The sequence below is a fragment of the Macrotis lagotis genome, chromosome 1 (assembly GCF_037893015.1).
Source record: "Macrotis lagotis isolate mMagLag1 chromosome 1, bilby.v1.9.chrom.fasta, whole genome shotgun sequence".
Taxonomy (NCBI): Eukaryota; Metazoa; Chordata; class Mammalia; order Peramelemorphia; family Peramelidae; genus Macrotis; species Macrotis lagotis.
Window position 1 is genome coordinate 67260029 of NC_133658.1, and position 9854 is coordinate 67269882.

Sequence of the window (9854 nt, forward strand, 5' to 3'; positions counted from 1 at the left end):
CACCATGATATTGGTGGGATCTACCCTTATTTGAAGAGAATTGTTTTGGAATGCTTGCCTTACTGGGCTCTGATTAATGTGATTATTGCTGAAGTAGCCACTAAGTGAGATTTCATTGCTCTGGCAATGTCAGAACCCTTGTCTAATATGCTGCCTCAAATGCAAGCAGCAGGGGGCTCACCTCCTTTCTGAAAGGCTACTATATCAGTTTGACAGGACTGTGACCTTTTCTAGATCTTTACTCAACAAGGTGATGGGGGTCTTTGACTTGGGAAGAGACAGAAAGCAGGGAGCTGGTCTCACTGGGCTAGCTCTCATCTGGCTGGAGCCAGGCTGGAAAAATTAGCTGGGCGGGCTGAGCTGAGGATAAAATCTTGTTTCTTTTCAAATGGAATCTCAGAGGGTCCTCTTAAAAATAGTTTTGGTTTTCTGCTAAATCAAGGAAGATATTTTGTGGAGTAGTAAGGAGGAAACTGGAAGGAGGGATTATAGCCATCAGTTAGTTATCTTTAACCTTTGGAGATAATGTTGGGAACAGGACAACCCTGCTGTAACCTGAATAATATATTCTTGGTGATTTTAGCCTTGAATTTTTCTTCTATGAGATTTATTTTGCTTTTCAGTTAAGGGAGGCCATTAGTCATAAGATTCTTTACTTTTTCTGATGACAGAATTTCAGAGTTTGAAAGGACTTTAGATATGATCTAGACCATAAGAGTTTAACTGTTTCTGTGAACTTTTCCATATACAGTGACCCTAAAGTTTTAGGATAGTCTCAAGCTTCAACTTTACCAGCTTAAAACTTCTCTAAAACTTTTGGAATGTTTTGAAATACTTTGTGTATGTGTTTGTATGTGTGTATGTATGTATGTATGTATATATATGATGCATATACATATGTGTGTACCTACATTATAAATCCATGCTCATATATATACATGAATACATACCATAAGTATGCAAATGGAGCTTTAATTTTTTTTATATTGGTTTCCATTGCAATCTTATGTATTTTATTTTGGATGTTAAAAAATCATTGTGAAAGGGGGTCAGTAAGCTTTCCCAGATTTCCATATATATGAATCCATGACACATACAAAAAAAAGTTTGCAATCTTTGAGCTAAACCAAGTCAGACCCAAATAAGAATCATTCAAAAACATCCCTAAAATGGCCATTAGGATTTTATTTTAAGTCTTTGAATCTACTATGCCCCAAATTAGTGATTCTACTTTCAGATAAGTCTAATTTTTAGGAAAATATTTCATAATTTCCCTCTTTGCAACTTTAATCTTTTACATCTTTTTCTGTCCAATGGGTCCAAATACAAGTATATTCCTTCTTTTATGTGATGGTCCTTCAAATGCCAAGAGTTAGTTGTCATATCTTTTCCGGAATTCTCTTTTCTTTGGGTTAAAAGTTTCTAGTTCCTTATTTCAAGATTTTATTTGGGGGTAATTAGAGAAATTGCTTATGACATTTCTTTTTAATTTTTTTAAATTTATTTAAGGCAATAGGGTTAAGAGTAGCTTGCCCAAGGTCACACAGCTGGGCAATTATTAAATGTCTGGGGCTGGATTTGAGCTCAGGTCCTCCTGACTCCAGAGCTGGTACTCTATCCACTGCATCACCTAGCTGCCCCCATTCCTAGTTCCTTTCAATTAATTCTCAAATCAAAATGTGACTTTATTAAAAGTATGAGCATATTTTTAGTTTGAGGTCTTGAGAGATGTAGCATGGTATCATGAAAATAAGATAGCCTTTGCTCTCTGAGAATTTTCTGCCAGTTAGAACCTCTAGAATCTCTTATAATATAAATCCTCTGGTCTCCTATGTCTTCATTTTTGAAACAAGAGAGTTGGACTAGATCATTTCCATGTCTTTTATTGTACAAAATTTATGACTCTATGGTCCTTGGTGCCTAGATCTCTATGATTTCATAAATATGTGCTGAAAACAAATCAATAAATGGATTCTTCATGAAATGAGAACTAAGCTCTTGCCAGAACCACAGCAATGTCGATAATAAGGAATATTCCCATGTAATTGTGAAATTGTATGTATTGCTCCTATTCTCATCCATATATTTTACATTCACTTCCCCTAAACCTCTATTTGACAGATGTCTCATGCTGGGAGAAATGTCCTTGAATGATGATTGTTTTATTTCTGGCAGAGAAATTGAGGCCCTCTGCTTCACGGTCCCTTTGAACATTTCAATATGTTTCCTGTCTGACATTTTCTAAGAGAATTAGACAATTAGAATTAGGCATCAATGGAAAGGAGTCAGGAGTTAAGTACTAAGAGCTTATATTTAATTTTTTGAGGAAATCTGGATTTTTTCATCCATAAATGAAGAAGAGCCAATTTTGGATAGATAGTTCTCTGACATATTGCAATTTCAAAGGGCAAAAATGGACTAATCTATAGTTTCCCATATATGGAAATAACATATCTGAATGAGTGAGTGTGTGTGTGTGTGTGTGTGTGTGTGTGTGTGTGTGTGTGTGTGTGGTGAGGGGACATTGAAACATAATCTTCTGAAAGTTGGTTGTATCTTATTTTAATTAACGCTTTAACTGAAGTCTAGAAGTTCATAATCATAGAGTTTAAAGCTGGGAAGGATATTAAGCACTGTCTTTTCCAATTCCTTCAGTTTGTAGGCTTAGGTAGTAGAGCTTGAGTCTCCTGTGAGTCAATGCTGTAGAATGGAGACAGAGATACAATTACCTTGAATATGCCTTAATAGACACAAGTGACAAAAGCAAAACAAGATAAATCCTGCTTTCTTCAACTCTAGCATTAACAAATCCGAAGTCGTGTGTTTAATTTTGTATATCCCTTTTCAGGATCAACATTGACAAATTAGAATTTGAATTTCATTGTTAGGGAACTCGAGGCCATGTCATATGAGTCAATTGCAGGAATTGGGTAAGTTTGGCCTGGAAAAGAGAATATATAGGGTGAACTTACTCAATGTCTTCAGATATTTGAAGGGCTCTCATGGGAACAATGGATTGTGGTTGTTTTTCTTGGAATTAGAAAAGCAGAGAGGTCAATTATGGCTCTATAAGTTCAGAACATGAATCATCAGTTATTTGTTAAATATTTAGTATGCAACATGGAAAACATAGACAAAGAATAAAATAAACCTTAATTCATGTTCAGCTTACATTTTAATTGTGGAGATGAATACAATACAAATATGTAATGTATACATAATGTTTACCCAGGGAATGAGAGAGATGTGTGTGTGTGTGTGTGTGTGTGTGTGTGTGTGTGTGTGTGTGTGTGTAAGAGAGAGAGAGAGAGAGAGAAGGAGAGAGAGAGAGAGAGAGAGAGAGAGAGAGAGAGAGAGAGAGAGAGAATATATAGTTGAATACAAGGTCTTTAGAAGAGAAGGCACTAATAATTGAGGGATTCTTATCTTCTGCTGAAGATGGTTCTTGAGATGCTTGTTTCTTTAAGAAGGAAAGGAATTCTTTAAAATAGAACTGAAAAAAGAGATAATTAGAGGTGGGGAGGGAAGCTAGTATAAATACACAGCTGTATGGAAATAGAGTATGCTATGAATAAGGAATAGAAGGATAAGTACATTGGCTGGATACCTGAGTAGGCAAAAGAAGAGCAAGATCTAATGATGTAGGAAAAATAGGTTGGGTACAGGTTGGGTAGGGTTTTAAGAGCTAAACAGAGTAATTGTTACTTTATCTTGGAGGCAATCACAATCCAATGGGGTTCATTGAGTAGGGGAGTCAAATGGGTCAGATATAGGCTTAAGGAGAATTACTTTGGTACTAGAATATTGAATGGAATGGGAAGAGATTTTATGTAGAAAGATCAATTAAAAGACTATTGATAATGAGAATCTAAGCTGAGAGAGAAACTGTGGGTAGATTGCATATTATAAAGGTATAAAGGGAAAGATCTGGCAACAGATTGGATATTTGAAGTGAAGGGGTATTAAAAATTGTAGATGATGATGAGTTTACAAACTTCAGAGGCAAAAAGAAGAGTAATGCCTTCAGTGTAAAAGGAAGAAAAAGAGAATTTGAAAGAGGAGAGGGGGAAAAATAATGAATTCAGTTTAAGATATGTTGAATTTAGATAGCTCTGAAGTAATCTATTTGGGAATATCCAAGAGGCTATTGATGATCTAGGACTGAAGAACTGAGAAGAAATTGGAACCAGATATAACCAGATTTGGGAATCATTTAAATTATAGATCTAATATTAGAAAATGCTATTTAGAACTGCGTCAGAATGGTGCTGATGTCTTCTTTCTTCATTACTAGTCTTCTATAAATGACTGAATGGCCATCACATGCACACATTGGGGATATTGTAGAAGGGAGCGATCCTTTAGTGTTGGGTTTCAAGCAGGGAACTTTTCTGGTTCTTTCATATTCTGACATTCTGAATATATTTATAAGGTCAAGAGAAAAATTGAGGCTCCTGAATTCTAATCTATCTCTATTTCCATTACATAATATTTTTTTTTCCAATGAGTACTCTGTGTTGCTTTTCTCACTAAGCTTCTGCTTTTATTTAGTTTGAAAGGATGGAGTAAGATCCATTCTCTAGTTGCAAGTAAAATGAGGGGTGGGATTAGAAGATCTTCTCTCCAAGGTAGCTCCTAACTCTGTTTTCTGTGATACTGTGAATAGATGAGCTCTAAAATAACTTCCACTTTGAATTACATTTATCTTGCAGTCTTCTGATCACTCTTGGCTCCTGGCTATACTCCCAGTAGTCGTTCCATTAGTTTGTCTTTTGAAAAAGAGAATGGGAAATAGAATGCATTACTAACTTTGGGAGATTAATTCAATATCCATATACAAAGTCGTACTCTAGATGTTAGTAGCCAGATAATAAAAGATTTACCAAGCACTTATTCAAATACTGTGCTATGTGTGAGAGATACAAGGAAAGAGAAAAAAAACACAATTCTTGCTCTCAAAGAGTTCATAGTTCATGGTGGAAGCAAAATATAAATAACCATATGCAAACAAACTATAAATTGGATGAATTAAACACAAAGCTTGCATTAGAAGTCACACATGTACATAGTCACTTCAATTTTAAATGCCTGAATATATTTAACTCTTCCCATAAAGAGAAAGGAAACTACTTTGGTGGAATGCTGCAAGTGCTTCCCCATTCATAAAGCTTTTCAGTACCCCACTCATTCTGATTGATTTGTTGGTGTTTTTAGATTATTTTAATTTGCTTAATTCTTGATGAATCAAACAATGTGCAGTTCTTATTTCAGAATATAGACTGACAAGGAAGGATTATCCACATATCATTCTGCAATTAGAGGTTTTAGAAGCATAAATAGTGGCAAAATGGGATAATACCTATTTGGCAGCTAGCTAATTTTAAACAGGAACCATTATGCCATTTTCTGAAACAATAGGATCAGACCTTACTCAATTTGACCTTAAGAGAGCAACAATAGTTGTCTCTTCAATATCTTTCTTTTACTAAATTACTAAGCAAAAATAATTTAGTATTTACATATTTAATGGTTGGCAATATGACACAGTAGATAGAAAATAAGATTTGGAGTAGAATGACCTGTGTTCAAATTTCCCCTTATACACTTAATATGTATGTTACCATGGGTCTAAATTGTGAATTTCTTCATCAAATTCAAAAAGCAACAATACATAATGTAGAAGGTTTGTTACACAGTTGAAATGAAGCAATATATATATATATATATATATATATATATACATATATATATATATATAAAGAATCAGATAAAAATAATTTTATCATCATCATCTTCATCATTGCCATAATCATCCTGCCTTTCAAATGATTCTCATGCTCATTACCTTCTTTTAGGAATCAAGATGAAGAATGGATTAATTCCAATATCCCACTTCCTTTGATTGGAAGGGGTCTCAGAGATCACTTATTCTGGTCTCTCTTATCTAGTTTTCTCTCTATTGATCTACTTTGATTTTTAATCAATACCAAATGCTTTTGTTGAAAGGGAGGTATTTATTACTTATGTTCTTTGACTCCATGTTCTCCAGGTTTCCCTGATATTCAATGACTCATTGATGAGAAAAGATAAATAAATTAACTCCTCTCTGGCAAAATCACATGACAGGGTCAGATGGAGTATCTTACAATATAGGAGAGAGAAACTAACTCTGACCTTGGAGTAGGGGAAGCCAAGATCTTTCATTACCTTGCTATCATCAGGTCAGTGTCCCTTTCCAGGCTTCTATTTTTCCATCTGCAAAATGATAAGGATAGACTGGATAATTTCTAAAGTTACTTAAGCAAACATTTCCGGTAGTTCTAAATTTCTATTTTCTGTGATCTCTTTCTTCTTCAATAGTTTATAATTATAGTATCTAATTGCTTTGAAATTTTTTGTTTTCACCTTCTATGATCTAAAGAACTCCTACCTCTAACATGCCAGGTATGCTGTCTTTTTAAATTCGATGTTCTGTTACTATTCTATTACGTACATGCTCTAGTTCTCCCTTACCTTTAGTGGAAAGAAATTTAGAGAATATCATCAAAATATAAGATTATGACTTGGAAAAGATCTCATAGATTTCAACACCATCATTTTCTCAATGATGTAAAAAGAAAAGGACCAGAAAAGTTAAATGACTTGCTGAAAGTCATGTAGCCAAGGGAAATTGAATACTCTCTTGAAAATGAAATTGGGAAAGTAATGAAAATAGCTTTGTCCCCAGGCTTCTAGAGAATGCAACAGATCTATATAAGATCTACATATTAAATCTCTTTGTGGCCATAGGAACCATTACTAGATAGAGGATATGCAGGGGTAGCATGATAGATATTTAACGATTGGCTCTCAAAAAATGTATAGGACTCACTTTTAAGTTTCATCTCCATTATTAATATTTTCTATACCATTTTCTAACTCTAGATAATCAACAAAAAACTGAATCAAGACCTGAGCTCTTTTGAACTGCCTTCCATTCACCCTAGAGATATATTTAAAATAGTATGAAAGCAAGGACTAGCTATTAATTAATCCTTATAGGGGAAAGGTCTTTGTTTCAGTTGCCCTTTCAACAAGTGGATATTTAGTGTGACCTTCTTATTAGAATACTATTAATATGACAAATTTTGACTGAACCAGAGATTATGGATGAAAAAAAATTCAGTTTGAGTATGATAGAAAATAAAACATATTATAGTGCTTCTCAGGGGACTCTAGGATAGTTTCAAATCTTCAGCTCTTTTTTAGTTAGACACTAATGACTAATGTGAATTCATTTTCATCAGTCAATCAGTAAGCATATATTGTATGCTGACTCCTCAGCCGGCATTCTGCTAAGTAACAGAAAACAGTCTCTGTTTTCAGAAAAATAAAATATTCTAATGGGGGGAACTATAACATGCAAATAAATAGGCATATATAAGCTATAGACAACATAGTTGAAAATAATCTGAAAGGAATATGTAATAGCATCTAGTAGTACTAGGAAAGATCTTCTGCAGAAGATAGATGAACCTGAGTCTGGAAGGAACCAAAGATACTAAGTGTTGTGAGTTGGAATTCTAGTCATTGAGTAAAACCAATGAAGAATAGTGATGGGAGATGAAGTGAAATGTTTGAGGAGCTACAAGTAAATCATTAGGACTGAATGTGGAGCTACTAGTTAGAGAGAGATTAGGTGAAAAAAAAGTCTAAAAAAGGCAAAAGAAGTCAGGTTATGAAGAACTTTAATAGCAAATAGAGAAATTTATATTTGACACTGAATGCTGATTTGTAAGCAGGAGCAACTCCAGTTACTCATTGAGCAAGTGAATGGTGAGGGAAAAAAAAAATAGAATCAACATGTTGGTGAAAGGATAGATTGATGGGAGAGACTTGAGTCAGGAAGACTGGTTAGAAGGCTATTGTAATAGTATATTCAAAGGTGGGTCAGCTAGGTAGTGCAGTGGGTAGAGAACTAGGTTGTGAATCAAGATTCATCTTCCTGAAATCAAATTTGGCTTTAGACATTTACTAGCTGTGTGATTCAGGGCAACCCTATTTGCCTTTTTTTCCCCATTTTTAAAATGATCCGGAGAAAGAAATAACAAAAAAAACCCCTACAGAACATCTGCCAAGAAAGCCCCCAATGGGGTCATACACAGGTGGACATGACTGAACAACAACAACAACAAGGTGAATGCTGATTAAAAAAACAAACTATATGGGGCGGCTAGGTGGCGTAGTGGATAGAGCACTGGCCCTGGAGTCAGGAGTACCTGGGTTCAAATCCGGTCTCAGACACTTAATAATTACCTAGCCGTGTGGCCTTGCGCAAGCCACTTAACCCCATTTGCCTTGTGAAAACCTAAAAAAACCCCAAAAACAAAAACTATAGACCATGGGCAGCAAGATGGTGGCGGCCACCTGGGTCATGCAGGTAGTCAAGTGACATACCCCACTAATAAGGGGGGCAGAAAAGGCTACCCCAAACTGAATGTACCAGAATCTTTAAAATCATCCGTGCTTCCATCTCACTGTTCCGCAATATCCCAGCATTCTATGGGTGGTAAATCATCAGATTTGCTAATGAATCATGGTCCACCTGATACTGCTGAAATAGTAAAAACATTACCTTAGAAATACAGGAGGAAATTCATGTCTTCAGAAGAGACTGAATTTATTCAATGTGGAGGTCCAGAGTAATCACTTGACAAGCCTAATATTTATGATTATCAAATAAAGAGTAGTTAGCTTCACAATAAAGGCCTTCAAAAATGACAAATGTTAAATTATACATGAAACCAATTTAACATAAGATTCTGTAAAAACTTGAAGGGTAGAAAATTTAGCTAGTCATTTATATCTTTAATCCAGCTTGTCTATAAGTAGGATTTTGTATAATTTAGATAGCATTTTAGCTTGCTTTTGATTTTCAAGTATCTCTAATATTGTTCAGGTTTAATTTCCAATAAGAGTTTCCATAATTTTTCCTTGTTTTTCTCTTTAGTAATGGAAAGTATTGGTCAGGAAGAATCATTGTCTTAGGAGGGAGGATACTAAAGCTTTTGAGATTAGATGAGAATCAGTGTTATCCTATTCTGAAGGATAAAATTCAGGCAGGATAGATTACTGTGCTACTGACAATGGGACAGTAATGAAAAATGCATTTTATTGCCATTATCAAACTTTTATTTGTCAAAAACCATAAAAATGGTGAACAAAAAATGAAACGGACGTAGAGGAATGTGTTTTAAAAGGTATTTTGTATATGACTTAAGAGAAGAAAGTTCCTGCCCTTTGAGTTTGTTATACCTTTTGATCATGTATGGTGAGCACAAATTGAATTAAATATTTATTCCCCCCCCAAAAAAAAACAAAAAAAAAAACAAACAAACTATATTTTTGTGATGATTATATGAGTAGGTAGAAGCAGATGTAATCAAGAGATATTTAACGGGGCGGCTAGGTGGTGGAGTGGATAAAGCACTGGCCCTGGAGTCAGGAGTACCTGGGTTCAAATCCGGTCTCAGACACTAATTACCTAGCTGTGTGGCCTTGGGCAAGCCACTTAACCCCATTTGCCTTGCAAAGTCCTAAAAAAAAACACAAAGAAAGAGATATTTAGAAGACAGGAAAGACAAGTTGTGACACACATTAGATATGTGGGGTGTTTTAGGGTGAGATGACACCAATGTGGTAAACCAGGTATCTTTAACAAGAATAAGGAAGTTCAGAAGGGAAGAAATTTTGAAGGAAGGAGTAAGATAAATCCAGATTTTCCTGTATATGTTGGGAGAAAAAATATCAGAGATTTATTCATATATTAATGAATTTATTTATCTAAAAAGGAACTAGGGGATCATCTAAGCTAT

The 9854-nt window shown here is 34.8% G+C and overlaps 1 pseudogene; it reads left to right on the forward strand.

Annotated features, from left to right (window-relative positions):
* The first annotated feature begins 5809 nt into the window (after window positions 1–5809).
* On the forward strand, window positions 5810–9429 carry LOC141513506 (alpha-ketoglutarate dehydrogenase component 4 pseudogene; annotated as a pseudogene).
* The last annotated feature ends 425 nt before the right edge of the window (window positions 9430–9854 follow it).